This window comes from Ovis aries, chromosome 3 (genome assembly GCF_016772045.2).
Source record: "Ovis aries strain OAR_USU_Benz2616 breed Rambouillet chromosome 3, ARS-UI_Ramb_v3.0, whole genome shotgun sequence".
Lineage (NCBI taxonomy): Eukaryota > Metazoa > Chordata > Mammalia > Artiodactyla > Bovidae > Ovis > Ovis aries.
This window is the reverse complement of record NC_056056.1, coordinates 69,723,523-69,741,518: the sequence shown is the minus strand read 5'-3', so window position 1 is coordinate 69,741,518 and position 17,996 is coordinate 69,723,523. Positions and strand designations below refer to the sequence as shown.

The window sequence follows — 17,996 nt, the reverse complement described above, 5'->3', positions numbered from 1 at the left end:
ATTTTCAACTCTATCAAAGGGATCTTTCAAAAGCACATGTCTCTAAACTCAAAGATAACAAACAATCCACTTTTAAAAGTTAGCTTATATTTGGAAATATTTTTCATCTAGTAGCTCTCCTTGGCCTCCATTAACACAGGTATCACAGCATATTCACTACTTGTTAAAAGGACAGGATTTTCATGTCTGGAACTCATTTTGGGAACTGAAAATAGGCACCATGGTATGGTAGAGGATATTCTGGTCTAGAAATCAGGAGACCTGCATTCTGGGCTCAGCCCACCCCAGGATTAACTGTGTGCCTAGGTGCCCTCAACCACAAAGTCAAGAAGTTAGACTAAACTGGGACTTCTCCGAGGATTCCCATTAAGACAGAGACCTCCCAGGACATGGAAGGAAAGCTACTGAAGGGCAACGAAGAAGCTGGGCAGCTGAGAGCCCAAGAAGAGCAGCCCTACTCTCCTTTCTTTCCTATATTAGGATTCTTCAGACGACACAGTGAGATGAATTCTGCCTCAAACAAAGAAACAACAAAGACCAAATCTAGTATCTTGGGTCTTTTCTAAATTTTTTAAAGTGCTAAACTCAAATGCATTGCCCATTCTCTTGATCACTCTTGTCAGTCAGTGTGGTAGGTGTACTTGACCTGCAGACATTTTTACTATTGTGACGAGTGAGTACATAAATTTTTAATTTTCATAGTGGCCTCTATAAAGGTCCACGGTAGTTAAAATATTTGTGAAATTAATGTTCTGTTGTCTTTTCTATTTTGATGTTACCAGAAAAAAATATGTAAGAGGAAATACAAAAATATAATTAGTGGCTTAATGTGCTTTATAAGGATATCTTGGAGATGTCAACCTAACATTTAGAATTACGTGTAAAAGGTAATTTTCCTTTTCTTAACAGGTTCAAGTGGTCTTGAATAAAACCAAAGTCTGATAAAAATGTAAAAATTTAGCATTAAAAAGTCTAGTTGCTCTGTGATCTCACTAGCAGATTTTTCTACAAGGTGGGTTCTTGCCCCTTCTAGAGAGCAAGACTTATGACTTCTCCTCTGCTGAAAGGAGGGTAAACTTTCTTGGTTGAATGTCCAAGATACTTATTTCATCCTCAAACTACATTTTTCTTTCATTAGTTTTATTTTCCATGTTGCCACAATGAACTATGCAAGAATCAGTGAATACAATTTTCTAATTGTGACATCGTTTTGCTTTTCCTTCTAGTTTTTTTTTCTTAATACTAGAAGACACATAGAGAAGGAAAAGATGCAGGAAGTTCATCATATTGGAAAGAGAGTGTCTTTCAAAACAATTCTAAAGAGCAAGGATCAGAGAGTCAGGTCATTCAATTATATGCATTAAGGCAGAATTTCCACTGAATTCAGTGTGTATGAATCTGGATTAAGAAGAACATGCCTGCAATATTTAGCCAGGAAATTGGTATAAAATGGTAGATGGTATGTACAATTATTTCCAAGATGCAACATCTACACCAATCAGAAAAAGATGACCACAAATCCTTCTGCTCAGGTATTATTTTCCAGGGTAGCAAAAAAAGAGAATCCACCCATCTCTCCCGTCTCTCGTCCCAACTGCTATTCCTTCTCCATTATTTAGGATAACAAAACTAAATCATAGCACACATGGGAGAGAAGCAACAGGTAGTAGCTAACTGGGTAGTCCCTTTACTTAAAGTATGGAAGCCAAGGAAAGGTAACCTTACAAGGGCTCCTTTTATAATTATTCAGACTTTATACATGATTTTATATATCCTATATCTTTGATGTATCTCATCATTTTTTTAAATTTAAGGTTTCTGAAAATCTCTTAGCAAAACAGTAATAAAATACTGGATTAGAGCAGATAAACCATTCTCAGGTTTTAGACCCAAGAGGAATTCCCTCCATCTGTTGCCAAATGCCAATGTATAACCAAACTCTTTTCATTCAAAGATGAATAAATGGGAAAAAAGTCAGCCTTGAAATTCAAAAAAGCACTATAGCCAAGGTAAAATGGAATAACAGCCTTTAGAGTCAGAGGAAGTACCTATCTCAGTGTTATTATAGGAAAAAATAAAATTTAAGGAAATATCTGCATATATCCTCAATAGGGTATAATGAATGTTTATCTTTGCAAGAGGAGCAGGGAGCCATTGAGGAGAAAATGTTCAAATTAAAAGATATGGATTAAGGAAAATTAGTTGAATATAAGGGCTTCCCTGATAACTCGGTAAAGATTCCACCTGCAATGCAGGAGACCCCGGTTCAATTCCTGGGTCAGGAAGATCCGCTGGAGAAGGGATAGACTACCCACTCCAGTATTCTTGGGCTTCCCTGTGGCTCAGCTGGTAAAGAATCCACCTGCAATGCGGGAGACCTGGGTTCAACCCCTGGGTTGGGAAGCTCCCCTGGAGAAGGGAAAAGCTACCCACTCCAATATTATGGCCTGGAGAATTCCAGGGACTGCATAGTCCATGGGGTCACAAAGAGTTGGACACGACTGATCGAATATAAAAATTATATTCCGAGACACATATACTCACACACTAAGCCATGGACAGACTATAGGAAACCCAAAAAGGAACAGAAGAATTGTAATACATACTGGAATTAGTAACTGGCAAAGTTCAATAGTGATATAGACCTGTGACTGTCAAACCTGCCTGATTGTCAGAATTACTTAGGACTTCTGTGGGTTTTGTCCCTGAATCTGCATGTTTAAAAATGTCCCCTGGTGATTTTGATAAGCTGGCAGTTTTAGGAACCGCTGGTCTAGAGAATAAATCTAGAAAGTTCATCAGGAAAAAGAGATGAAAACGTAAAAAAGCTAATTATTAATATAGAAAAAAGAAAGCAGGTCAATAAGCCCATCAAAAAATCAATGATAGAAATTCATAGGGGAAAAGCCAGAATAATTGAAACTAAAGGAAAAATCAGTTATGACAGAAGAAAAGTTTCTTGGGTTATTGTATATAATTATAAACTATACAGTATAAAGTTAAACTGTTAGGAACAACAGTAAATTTTAAGCAAAATTTACTGAAAAGAGGCCCCACACATAAAGCCTGGGTAAAAAATTAAGAATAAACCCTCTAGCATTCAGAAAGGACCTATTTGCTGCCCAGAGATGGCTGGATGGCATCACTGACTCGATGGACGTGAATCTGAGTGAACTCCGGGAGTTGGTGATGGACAGGGAGGCCTGGTGTGCTGCAATTCATGGGGTCGCAAAGAGCTGGACACGACTGAGTGACTGAACTGAACTGAACTATTCTGTGTCTCTAATCTATTCACTCTCCCACCGTCCTAGACAACCTGTCCATACTTACTCCTTACTCAGCCTCAGCTTTGATTTCTATTTCCAGCAGAAGACAACTTCCACAAGCTTCTACCACTTGACTTACCTACTTACCTATGCATTTACTTACCTACCCACATTTGTGCCCAAGTACTTCCACTTTCCTTCCTGTTACCACAGGTGAGCTGTCTGGACACCTGGATGCCATAACCTCAAGGATGCTGTCCCTGCCCTTCTCACTTCGCATCATCAGTTTTTGTTTCCCACTGAATGCCTCTTTCCCAGCAGCTGACACATAGCGCTGTCCTTTCTCCCTCTCTTGACTCTTCCGATCACAATCACATACCTCTTCCATTTACAGACAAACCCCCGGAAAATCATTGTCTATACCTGCCGTGATCCAATCCTGCCATTCTTGAATCTGTTTCCACCATGTTCCCCCGCCTGTCAACCAACGTTCCCCTCAGATTTCATTTCAGAGTTCCTAACTCCCCGGTCAGATCTCGGTCTTCCTCTTTAACTGTCAGCACTTGTGTTCACTTGGCTTCCTGGACATCACACACTGACTTGACTTTCCTTTTACCTCAGCATTCACACCTTTTCCGTCTTCTTTTGTGTGATTCCTCCTCAGTTCTTCAATCTCTTAACTTTGGAGAATCTGAGAACTCAGGCCCTGGACATCTTCTCCTCGGAATCTGTACTTACCGTTTTCGCAATATCACCCAGTCTCATAAATTCAAGTATTATGAACATGTTGACAACTACAAAACTGACATGTCACACCAGGCTTATTCTCTCAATTTAGGGCTCATCTAACCAAGAGCTTGCTTGACATTTCTGACTGGACTTCTATTAGGCATTTCAAATTTTGATATCCCAAACTGAGTTCCAAATTTACTTCTCCCATAGACTTATTCCACTTCAGCCAATGGCTCCTCCTACAAACACGACACCTTTGTAGATGGTGGCAACACTTTAGTTTGAGATGCTTAAAGGTAAACACTCAGGGCAGAAAAAAAAAAAAAAAAAACATCGACTTCTTCCTGTTGTTGTCTTCAAATGTCCATCATCTACTTAAAAATAATCCAGCGGAAGGAAGGACGGGCCAGGAAGTGGATTGAGATATAGGTAAAACAAGATTAAACATGAGTTGACAACCACTAAAATGGGTCATTGTTGTTGTTCAGTCACTAAGTCATGTCTGACTCTTTGCAATGTCGTGGACTGCAGCACATCAGCCCTCCCTGTCCTTCACCATCTCCCGGAGTTTGCTCAAACTCATGTCCATTGAGTCAGTGATGCCATCCAACTATCTCATCCTCTGTCACTCCCTTCTCCGGCTTTCAATCTTCCCTAGCATCAGGGTTTTTTCCAGTGAGTTGGCTCTTTACATCAGGTAGCCAAAATATTGGAGCCGCAGCTTCAGCATCAGTCCTTTCAATGAATATTCAGCACTGATTTCCTTTACGATTGACTGGTTTGATCTTCCTACTGTCCAAGGGTCTCTCAAGAGTCTTCAGAAGCACAGTTCAAAAGCATCAATTCTTCACTGCTCAGCCTTCTTTACGGTCCAGCTCTCACATCTGTCCATGACTACTGGAAAAACCATAGCCTTAACTATAGGCACCTTTGTCGGCAAGGTGATGTCTCTGCTTTTTAACATGCTGTCTAGGTTTGTCGTAGCTTTTCTTCCAAGGAGCAAGCATCTTTTCATTTCATGCCTGCAGTCACCATCTGCAGTGATTTTGAAGCCCAGAAAAAGAAAATCTGTCACTGTTTCCATTTTTTTTCCTATCCATTTGCCATGAAGTGATGGAACAAGATGCTATGGTCTTCATTTTTTGAATGTTGAGATTTAAACCAGCTTTTCCCTCTCTCCTCTTTCACCTTCATCAAAAGGCTCTTTAGTTCCTCTTTAGTGGGTCATAGGAGATCCTCAGACCATTCCCTCTCCTTTTGTTTATATTTTCCATAGTAAAAAGTTTAACAATTTATGCTCAAATCCAAGTATCTCTCACTAACTCTAAGGCAATACCCTTGATCTCAGTCACCATATGCTGCTGCTGCTGCTGCTAAGTCGCTTCAGTCTGCGCGACCCCGTAGACGGCAGCCCACCATATAATAGCCTCTTAACTGAACTTTCTGCTTCCACCTTTTCCTTTCTTCTGTCCAAACTCAACACAACACTGAGAGACACCATTAAAATGGAAATCAGATCATGTCACTTCTCAGCTCGAAACTCTCTGACAGTAATCTACTTTACTCTCAGTAAAAACCAAAGTCATTCCTGGGCCTAAACAATCTGGCCTTGCCTTGTTCGGCTGACCTTACCTCGTGCTACTCTCTCCCATGTTTCCTTGCTGTAGCCATACGGAATTCTGTGCTGTTCCTTGAATGCCCAGGCACCCTCTGCCCCCAACTCTTTCTACTTACTGTCTCCTCTGAACTGAATGTTCTTTTCCCAGACATCCACAGATGTCACTTCCTACTGCTCTCTGGGTAAATGTCACTTTATCAGTGAATCCTTCCCTTCCCTTCCCTAAACTGTCAAATACTCACTCCCCGAACTCTTTATCGAATGCTCTTCTTTACTATCTTCATAGTGCTTTTTACCATCTAACTAATATTCCATATTTTATTAATACTTATTTTCTTTCACCACAGTGTAAGTTACATTAAGGCAGAATTTGTGTAAGTTTGTACCCAACTTTATCTCCTTATCTGCAGCATCTACAATAATGCATGGCCATAGTAAGCACTTAATAGCACTTGTTGAATTAAATATAGGAAGAGAAATATTCCTCCCAGGGCTTAAACTAAGATGACAGTTTTAAGACTGCATATTCGTGATGTGTGTGTGTGTGTGCTCGGTCATGTCCAACTCTTTGCGACCCCATGGATTTAGTCTGTCTAGCTCCTCTGTCCATGGGACTTGCCAAACAAGAATACTGGGGTGGGTTGCCATTTCCTACTCCAGGGGATCTTCCTGATCCCACGGATTGAACTCAAATCTCCTACATCTCCTGTACTGACAGGCAGATTCTTTATTGCTCATGCCACTATATATTCATGACAATATATAAAAAATAGATTAAATTCCTTTATTAAAAGTCCTCACATAAGCCAAACATATGCCAATTATAACAGACACATAGAATAAAGTGATAAAACCTATGGACTTAATCTTCCCTTGTAAACAACCAGAACACTGGACAAACTGTTGTCAGACAGTGGACAAGAGGCAGCGTATGACTGTGATCCCTGAGAAAAAGAGGAGCAAATGAAGTTAGTCCTAAAACTGCCACAATTTCTGCCTAACGGTGATTTCCAGACTGCAGGAGCAGAAAGAGGGAATTCAAACAGCACCTGGATGCCTTGCTAAAGAGCAGAGAGAGAGTATGGGGCTCAGGGAGGCTAGGTTACATGCAGCTAGTGGCTGCCACATTGGACAGCACAGCCCTAGATTGATGGGGGAAAATGGAAACGAATCCACTGAAACTGGACAGTGGTTGACTCCAGCTTGTAAGATTTTGATTTATATATATGTCCATCAAATTTTTCTAGAATAAGTATGTATTCCTTTTATAATATGAAAACATCCATTTAAAAATGTATGCATTAAATTCCTAATACCTAATTTGGACTGAGAAGCAGTGCTTTCACCAGAAAGTTTTTAGAATTAAACTCTAATGCTTTAAAAACTGAATTAGCACTTAATCTCTAAAAGTAGTGTTTAATCTCTGGATAGAAATTTCTATGCCAACAGAGTTTAGCAACGGAAATCTCTTTTTATTAAAGGAGTTCAGTTTTAAGTTTTCACGTTAAAGTGAAATCAGTGGCTTCTTTACTATTTTGTTTGTACTGTGATGGATCTCAATAGGAATATTTGTAAGAAATATAAGGAAAGATAGTCTATCTCAGAGACATCATGGATTTCTTTGACAATATAAAAATCAATTAAATGTTGAAACTTCCAGTCGTTTGTCTAATTGTATATTGTAACTAAAAGGGGAAGAATTTGCACTTAGGTTGTGTAAACTTTAATAAATACTTTCATAATCATAGAAAATAAAATTAGTTTAATGGACATAAATTGAGCTGAATAAAATTAATATCTGATTTAATATTAAATGTTTTTAGAAAGTTGAGGGAATATACTATAAATTCTTCCAATCTATGACCTCCTTACATTCCCTTCTTCAAACCAACCTGCTTCAATTTAGCAACAATAAGACCTCTTAATGGGCCCCATTCATGCCTACAATATGCTGTCTGAATAATACATTTGAGACATCAGCATTCTGGTGTTTAGGCTGTAGCTTAACTCTGATTTTAAAAGAATGTTAATGTCCCATTCATTTTATTGTTTCACCCATTGTTTGAAAAGAGAGTGGGAAAAAACCCATTAGCTCTTCTGAAATGTCAGCAAACGTGGGTAACTAAATGATTAGAACTGTCAATCCATGGCATATCACGTCTTTAATTCAGCAATCTGTGTATGTGTGGGCATCATTGCCAGCCTGAGTTCAAACTCTTAACAGAAACAAGTCTAAGTTCTACACAGCACATCCTTCACTACTAAAAGTTTTGCTACATTAAAAAAATCTAACCATGATAAAGACAAAGCTGGGATGTATTCAATGGTATTTGTGTGACTAAATTTGAAAATAGCACTTTGACATGTGACAAAAGACCATTTTAATGCAATTTTTTTCCCCAAATCATAACATGAACTGTTTTTGAAATGCTGGTTGTCCCTGAGTAGCTCACAATTTCAATAGGAAACAAGATATTCACAAACACACATCTAGAGTGAAATTCTGACGTAATTAGTAATGTTATAGTAGTATAGTCTATGTGGTGTAAACCCTAGAATTAAGGCCTGATGTTATGTGTTTCCTTGACATCTGATGAAATCAGGAGGGTCTCAAATAGCCTATAACTCTTAAGTTCTCTTTGCTGGTCTTCTCCCAAGGAAAAGGTCATGTAGCCAAACAACCCTCCTTACAAGGGACCAGATGCACTTCTTGCTTATCCCTGAGTAACAAGTTTCAGTTCCCTGCCAGCCTTCAAAATTATTCAAACCAGCCAGCCACATCCTCCAGTGGAAACCAGGGGTGATCTCATTCTTTTGACACTGAAGGCCTGCCTCCCACAGCCTCTGGTTGTCCACTCTGTTCCCATGCGGTCCTGCATGGTGTGATGTCCCGCGTATGCGGCTAATAAACTGCTGCCAGTCTTGTGTGTCCCAGCCTGTGTCCAGGGTCGTGTGTTCAGCCGTACCCATAACCCCAGGACAGCACTCCCTCCTTTGTCAACAACATGAATGGGAGGGGATTAGATCAGGCTATGTCCCTCAGTGCTGTAAAAAGACCCAGTTTGAGAAAAAGACCCTTACAATGCTGTCTAAAAGGGTCCTGCAAAGTAGGCTGTACTGGATGGAGAATGGTGTTGACAATTTGGTTTTGCAAGTGGCTTTGGTCTCATTTCTGCAATTCTCTGCTGAAGGAGCATGCAGCCAAGAAACCACAGCTAAAAAGCAAACAAACTACTGATTTTATTAACTGGACAAGGACCTAAAAGTGGATTACAAGTAAAAGCTGGATCACAGAAAATCATTTAGAGCAGGAAGCCAAAGTCAGCCCTCTTACTTCCAATGCCCTCTCCCTTGAATTCTATGTCCTCTCCAAATAGCTGCATGGTCATGGATGACTGCTGCATCAGGTCCATCCAGCTGCAGGTAGAAGAGGGAGGGTTGCGGTGGCCAGGCCAGCGGAGACAGACCGTGTCTAGTTTGTCTAATTCCTGGAGACAGGAAGTACAAGAGAGGGCAGGGGCAGGCACCACCCCTGAGCACGGACCTTTAATCCAGTGAACCCGCCCTCTAGTAAACCTGTCCCAGTCAAGGTCCTGTTCTGACAGTCTGCTGAGCAAGTTTGTTCTCCAGGGCAATGAAAGCAGGAGGAGCGTGGGGTGCCAGAAATGCAGCAACAGTTTCCTTCTAACCCACACACAGACAAAGGTGAAAATAAATTCCTTCTCCCCAAAGGAAGAAAAGTATAACCACATAAGTATAACTACATCCACAAAACAGAGCAAAGCAGAAATGAAGATGGTTCATGGTAAAAGAATACACTATTCGGACTAGAGGATCAAAACTGTGGGGCTGTGAGGCACATGGAGCCAGTGCTAAGACAAAGATTCATACCTCCTGAGAGTGTGAAGTCCAGGGCTAAGAGACAGCTGAAATAACACCCAAGGAAAAATATATAGTCTGATTTAAAAAAAAAAAAAAACCCTTTCTTCCTCAATCAAACACAAACGTCTCTCTGCAAAATAAACAAAAACACTAATTCAAAAAGATACATGTACCCCAATGTTCAAGCAGCAATATTTACAATAGCCAAAATATGTAAGCAATCTAAAGTGTCCATCAATAGATGGATAACGTAGATGCTACACACACACCCCTCAACCATAAAAGAACGAAATTTTGCCATTTGCAGTAACATGGATGAACCCAGAAGGTATTACGCTTAGTGAAATAAGTCAGACAGAGAAAGACAAATACTGTATGTTATCACTTAAACGTGTAATCTGAAAAATAAACTAGTGAGTATAACAACAAAAAAATCCGACTCATAGCTATAGAGAACAAACTAGCGATTAACAGTGCGGACAAGGAAGTGGGGAGGGGAAAGATAGCGGCAGGAGATTAAGAGGCACAGACTACTATGAATAAAATAAGTAAGCTATAAGGATATATTATACAACACAGAGAATATAACCAATGTTTTATAATAGCTATAAATCAAATACAACCTTTAAAAATTGTGAATCACTATGTTGTACCTAAAACTTATATAATATTTTTTATCAACTATACCTCCAAAAATATGAAGGTCTTGGATACTCCAAGAGTCCAGCCTTTGGTACCCATAACTAGGAAAATTACAGAAGCAGGGAGAAACCAGTGACTGGAAGAGAAAGAGCAGGGACTACATAAAACTTAACTTTTGGGCTGCTTATTCAGCAGCATCTACTTAGAATCTGCTGGATGCCAAGCACTGTGCCTGGAGGTAGATGCACGGAGGGGAAGATGAGACAGTTTCAACTCTGGAAGTGCTTATATCCTGATGGTAATGCTAATAGATAACTAGTGTCTGAGCTCCAACCACATGGCAGATAGTATATTACAGATGGTCTAATTTTAGTGTCACAAAAACACTATGAGGAAAGCAGGCAGGGCCATTATTACCACTTTACTATGAGGAAATTAAGGTTCCGAAAGATAAAACTTACTCAAAGTTATGTTGCTAAGAGATGGTTCAATTCCAGGACACAGTATGTAACCACTGTGCTATATTCCTTCAAATACTGAATGAGAGGAAAGAGAATATTAAAAATAGGAAGTAGAATTTAAGTCTCACTTATATTCAGTTCAGAAAAAAAAGTGTAATAGATCTAAGTAAAAAAGTATAAAAAATTCTTAGAGAAGGTTAAAATAAAAAGTTTAAAGAGAGTCACCATAAGAAAAAAAATCACAAGTCTCACATTACTGTATATGAATAGAAAATGATAGAAAGAAAATAAAGTTTGGGATATAACCCCATGAAGTATATCCAAGATAAAATTACATAGCTTCTATATATTTTATTTTATGTAACCTCAACTATTCACTAGGGAAATAACATACTTAGAATCATTCTCTTTTCCCATAAGGGAGACCTTCTGTTCTCATCCAATCTAATTAACTCATATTCCAGTTAAAATAAACGTCTAAAGGTAATTATTTGGTCCTGTTTTCTGTACTATTCTGGCCTGTCTGTAGAGAGAGAAATATGAGTTTGGAGCAGATTACCTTGTGTATGAGGTTCTCAGCCCAATATTCTCACACAGATAAAATATGGCTTAAATAGAGGATTAATAGCAGGCTCAACAAACAAACAGAGCCTAAAATATAAACAAAAAGCAAAAGTTAAGGCGAGGCTGCTGCCAAAGAACATGCTAAGACAAACTGTACTTAACACACAGGGAGCTGCCTCATCTTTTGAAACTAACCCCAAGAGGGTGAGGTTAGGACACCGCTAGGGTCCAACTGATGCACTTAATAAAGGGAAGTTACAAAGTTCTTTCATGTATAAATGTTCCTTTAACCTTGTGGCAGCATGTAGGGTAGGTGTTAGTATCTGAGTGCACAGACAAAGACACAGAGGCTCAGAAAGGTCACTCTTGACCAATCTTGGTTTCCAACAAGGAAGCCCAGGCCCTTGTTCATTGTGGTATCAATGGCCTTCAACAATGGCTCAAAAGTCTTCCCTGCAGTCCTCATGGGCTTGAGTAGCCATTATCCAAATATTAAGTAAAGACTGTGATATTTCCCATATCTATTCTCTACCTGGCAAAACATTTTTGCAATGCTGCCTACTTTCTCTTAAAATACAGTAAAATTTCTTTTCCAGAATCTTACAACCCATTATTAAAGCCTCAGAGGTTGGCAGAGGAAGGAAGGAAGGGAAGGGAAGGAGGGAAAGAAAGAAGAAAGAAAAGAAGCAAAGAGAAAGCTTAAATGAGATAAATAGGTAAACAGTTTGCTCCCAGGCTTACTATAAGAGGATAAAAACATGGTTAAGTTTCCAAACTCCTGCAAATCTTATAAATACTGAAATAATTAAATACAGCTTGAAGCACATAATACCATTATAGTTACATAAGGGGAAAAGGATATGTTAGAAAGAGTGATGACTTGTGGAATGGTCATTTGCCATACCAACTCCACCTCCCCTCATACCACTTTGAAAGGAATGATACAGGTCTAGAAGAAGGGAATGGCAATCCACTCCAGTATTCTTGCCTAGAGAATATTCTTGAAAGAGCAGCCTGGCAGGCTACAGTCCATGAGCTCACAAAGAGTCGGACATGACTTTGCCTGTATATACTGAACTGAAGGAGGTATTTGAGGTAAACTAAACTAACCCTTATTAATTAAAGTGTTTTTAACGTGAGTTTCCTATTTACAATGTCAACTGTGATTTATTTTTAGGTATATCCTACCTTCATTTTTTTTTTTTTAAATAGAAGCTTTAAGTTAGCCCCTAACTCTTCTCTTTCGGTACAGAAGGAAAGTAGTTTTTAATCTGTCACAGGTCTATATGATAGACCATCCATCCATATAAAAATTATTACTATTGTTTAGCAGTTCATTGGCATAGTCTGAAATTGTGGCGCCACAGTCATGAGTTTACATGGAGTGGTGGTGATTTGTGATTGTGTGCTTATTCTTGGATTGTTATGGTTTGCTTTACCAACCATGGAACCGAAACACCAGCTCTAACTGTTGCACACTTGCCAGAATGCACTGCGTATAGTGACATTTTACATGTTGATAGTGGAAACGTCCACTTTTCACTCCCCTTCCGCCACCAGTAAATGGTTATCGTGGTCTCCTCCCCAAGTGCAGCTTCCTGTCTGGGAGGCTTCCACTTCTAAAACACTAGCCAATTTTACTCTTTCCAGTTATTTTTACCTACTCTCATAATACCATAATGACATTAGGAAAACCTTTTTTAAAGTCTTAATGTTCAATTTTTACTGCTATGGTTTAAAGGAAGAAGTAGAGAAACTAGATGTCGAGGCAAAAAAGAGCGACTGATCTGAAACCAAATCCCAGCTGTATCATCGTCTAGCTGGGTAATCTTCCACAAGGGGTAAAGATGGGGAGAAGTGGTGGGAAATCATACTTACTGAGCACCCACTTGGTGCGAGATGCCTTATGCATATCTTATTTAACATAAAAATCCTACAAGATAAAAGCTTTTATCCCTAATCTTTCAGGATCTTTTCTTATTTGTTTATTTTTTAAAGATTTATAAGAGGCATATTCAAAATCTAAATCTCAAAGAATTTAAATAACTTGCCCAGAACCATAGGGCTTTAATCACAGAGCTAGGATTTAAACTCAGGTCAACTAACTCTGAAGTTCAAGAAATATTCGTTCTTTACTCCAGGGAAAATACAGAGAATAGCAATTTGTGTCATCCAAAGGATCAAAGATAGATTTTTTATGGGCAGAAGTTGAAGAATATAAGTTGCTTAGCTTAATAAGTAGTTTTAAACATTGTAAATCAACTATACTTCAGTTAAAAAAAAAACTCTCAAATTTAAAGGTGATTTTTATTACCATTTTTAAAATGTCAAGATTCTCTAAGGAATTTGCTGGACAATTATAATCTGTATCCATAAAACACTTGAAAATGAAAGGTAACATACAGTTTGTATTATATAATGAAGAATTTTTCTGGGACAAGCTTGCTCATAAGGTGTATTGTTTGCAAGGTACTTTTCTAGGTGCTGAGAATCTCAAATGAATAGACTAAAATCTCATGGTCCTATGAGAACAGGCCAGAATATACAAGGAGCTCAATATATATTGGATAGCTCAATAATTAGGTAAGATGTGGCAATAACATGCAAGGAAAATGACTATCTCTGGAAGTCTTCAAGTAGACAAAGGGAAACAGCCTTAAAAAGCAGCTAGATAAAAACAGAAAACCATCAAAATGACAGCTTAGACTAGTGATTTCTAACTTTTTGATAATGGTAACACCCAACCATGTTTCATTTTGCATTGTTCCTTCCTTAAGAAGTTCTATGTTGGTGTGTGGTGTGTGTGTGTGTGGTGTGTGTGGTGTGTGTGGTGTGTGTGTGTGTGTGTGTGTGTGTGTGTCTGTGTGTGTGTCTGTGTGTGTGTCTGTGTGTCTGTGTGTCTGTGTATGTGCACGCATGCATGTTCAGTCATGTCTAACTCTTTGTGATCCTATGGACTATAGCCTGCTGGGCTTCTCTGTCCATGGAGTTTTCCAGGCAAGAACACTGGAGTGGGGTGCCATTTCCTACTCCAGGAGATCATCTGGACCCAAGGATCAAACCTGCGTCTCTTGCAACTCCCGCGTTGGCAAGCAGATTCTTTATACTGAGTCACCTGTGAAGTTGCCTATATGTCCAAGCTATTCACAAATCTTAGCTACATGATCACTCTACTGAGAACAGTACCAAAATGGCCCTCTACTATTTTAGCCACCCAAGACTAGCCTTTCATTCATCCTTGGTTACACAGTTTCTATATGAATGACCACAGTTGTATTAAAAATGAATCTTGAATTATGAAATTATAGAACCCTTCAAATTTTTAAAATATAGTCTTCTTCCTTCAGTCAGGTGAATTACCTAACTATTGATTTCTAACAATGATTTTGAGTAATCCAGGCTGTAATTATTTTAGTTATTTCAAGAAATTTCATAAAATTAAAGTTTTAACTTATACATCTATATGAATAAATCCATACTCATGAATACATCCAGGGTCAGTTATTTTGGAGTGATCTATATGATTTATACTAGATATCTTTACTTTTTAAGAGACACAACACTTCTTACTTGTTATATAATCAATTGACTTTGAACTTGGACCAGAGGGAAATTAATAGTCCCTTTCATATCTGGAGAAGGGAAAGGCTACCACTCCAATATTCTAGCCTGGAGAATTCCATGGACTATACAGTCCATGGGGTCACAAAGAGTCGGACACAACTGAGTGACTTTTACTTCACTTCACTTCATATCTGTAATTCATCCGAACTTATCCGTCCTCAAAGATAAACAAAACTAACATTTCTCATTACCACTGCCCTCAAATTAATGTGTTTTTTGGCTTTATAAGTCTTAAAGTCTAAGGTAATGAAATAAAGACAATGTAATGCATGTACTTCATGAATTTTCTATCCTGTTAATTATAAAAATAGGAAGAATACTAACAGCCAGTTTTTAATGTGTGCTCCCTGGTGGCTCAGACAGTAAAGAATTGGCCTGCAATGCAGGAAACCTGGGTTGGGAAGATCCCCTGAAGAAGGGAACGGCAACCCACTCTGGTATTCTTGCCTGGAGAAGCCCAAGGACAGAGGAACCTGGTGGGTTACAGTCTATGGGGTTGCAAGTAGACACGACTGAGCAACTAACACTTTCATATTTTTTTCACTTTACTTATGAGGATAAGTTATCTGCATGTATTTTGTAATTTAATCCTTACAAAAATGTAAATGAGGCAAAAACCTCCCTTTAAAACAATAAATAAAATTAGAGATAGCTTTGTTTATTTGCTATCTTCTTGAGATCTTCACCTGTATCCCATCACTGAAGAAAGAACTGAGAAGCAGCAGGAGCCTCCTGAGCCTCAGCTTTCCCACCAGGTTATACAACTGCACCTTCATTATTTTTGGCATTTTCCTATGGTTCAAAAAAAAGTGTTGACAATTTTCTGCATCTATAACATTTTGGATGAGCAATTTCCATCCTATTGTGTTTCCTCACATATGGTGTTCTAGCTCAAATAGCACTGGTATTTTTATCTTGCACAATTTAAGTATACCACTTTGAATTCTTCTTTGCTGACAAGTATCCAAATTACCTAACACAAATGAGAAAACTCCATGTGTGTTCATTGATTTTCAGACAAAAAATTTCCAACAGAATCACTGTATTTTACAGCTAGAATGGATCATAAGGACAGTGTAATCTGACTATCTCTCTGTAGAAGTAATAATCTACAGCAGAGAGGTTTAAGTGTCTCTGCTAGGTCAGGTTAACCAGTTGATGGTAGAAAAAACTAATAGTACTTCAGTACACTTTTCTAAATAAAAATGTCAATAGTTATTATAAAAATCCATATTATTTTTCAGTGTCCTGCAGAGGATGTTTCAATAATAAATGATGAGCACATGTTTATAATATTGTATTATCAGTACTGAAATTGAAAATTTGTGACTATGAGTTATATAATATCATTGTGGTTCAGAATTTTTTCCTGTATCCATAAATAGATTATGACTTCTTTGTTGGTTGGCAGAATACCTTTTTTCTTTATATGCATATATATACATACACATATATAATTAAAGATAGTTGACTTACAATGTTTCAGGTTTACAGCAAGGTGATTCAGTTATATACATACACATATATTACTTTTCACATTATTTTCCATTATAGGTTATTACAAGATACTGACTATAGTTCCCTGTGTGATATAGTAAACCTCTGTTGCTTGTTGCATATCTGTTCTCCTTGCAGTCCAAGAGATTCTCAAGAATCTTCTCCAACACCACAGTTGTAAAGCATGAATTCCTCCTCGCTCAGCTTTATTTATAGTCCAACTCTCACATCCATCCATGACTACTGGAAAAATCATAGCTTTGACTAGATGGACCTTTGTTGGCAAAGTAATGTCTCTGCTTTTTAATATGCTGTCTAGGTTGGTCATAGCTTTTCTTCCAAGGAGCAAGAGTCTTTTAATTTCATGGCTGCAATTACCATCTGCAGTGCTTTTGGAGCCCCAAAAAATAGTCTCTCACTGTTTCCATTGTTTCCCCATCTATTTGCCATGAAGTGATGGGACCATATGCCATTGATCTTAGTTTTCTGAATGTTGAGTTTTAAGCCAACTTTTTCACTCTCCTCTCACTTTCATCAAGAGGCTCTTTAGTTCTTCTTCGCTTTCTGCTGTAAGGGTGCTGTCATCTGCATATCTGAGGTTATTGATATTTCTCCTGGCAATCCTGATTCCAGCTTGTGCTCCATCCAGCCCAGCATTTAGCATGATGTACTATGCATATAAGTTAAATAATCAGGGTGACAATATACAGCCTTGATATACTCTTTTCCCAATATGGAACCAATCTTTTGTTCCATGTCTAGTTCTAACTGTTGCTTCTTGACCTGCATACAGATTTCTCAGGAGGCAGGTCAGGTGGTTTGGTATTGCCATCTCTTGAAGAATTTTCTACAGCTGGTTGGAAATTTTGCAAAAAAACTTCACAAAACCTTAGGTTATTCTTTCCCTATTCTGTGAAGAAACTGAGGCTCAGAGAAGTCAGAACATTCACTCAACGGAACCAGCTACTCGATAGTGGAATCAGAATTCAAACACTGATGTCCGCCAAGGCTATGCTTCCAACCACAGTTTAATAGTTAGGATACAACCTAACTTAATAGATGAGTATGAGGCATTTAATTCAGTCAGAGCAAATGCTGGGCTCCCAAGCAGGAGTTCACTTAATGTTAATTCCCTGCTTTTGATTTCAACCCACTCTTCTCATACACATTTACTCATCTCCTTAACTCCCTGAGTACACATACACATAACCATATACTCACACACACACTTGTCTTTTTATCAAGGTCCACACTCAGGTGTCTAGGTAATGAAAGTGAAAGAACGTGAAAGTTGCTCAGTCCTGTCCGACTCTTTGCAACCCCATGTACTATACAGTCCATTGAATTCTCCAGGCCAGAATACTGGAGTGGGTAGCCTTTCCCTTCTCCAGGAATCTCCCCGACCCAGGAATTGAACCGGAGTCTCCTGTACTGCAGGTGGATTCTTTACCAACTGAGCTATCAGGGAAGCCCACTATGCATCAAACTTCTATTCATTTACTCTTCTTCCTCTTAAGCTCATTTCTGTGCAATGATTCCTGCGATCCTACCTCAACAAACCTCTGCTGCCCAATATCTTTCAAGGTAAATGTAAACACATACTAAGACTGAGGCTGGGTTACAAAATACATACATGTGCATAGTCCAATATACAGCAGAATTCAATTCAAAAAGGAGTCTTCTCTTCCCATTATCTAGGGAGATGCCCGA

The 17,996-nt window shown here is 38.6% G+C and overlaps 1 long non-coding RNA gene across 1 annotated transcript in view; it reads right to left on the bottom strand.

The window, feature by feature from the left end:
* LOC132659406 (uncharacterized) overlaps positions 1 to 17,996 on the bottom strand; it is a 45,885-nt gene that overhangs the window by 26,378 nt on the left and 1,511 nt on the right. The window lies entirely within an intron of this gene.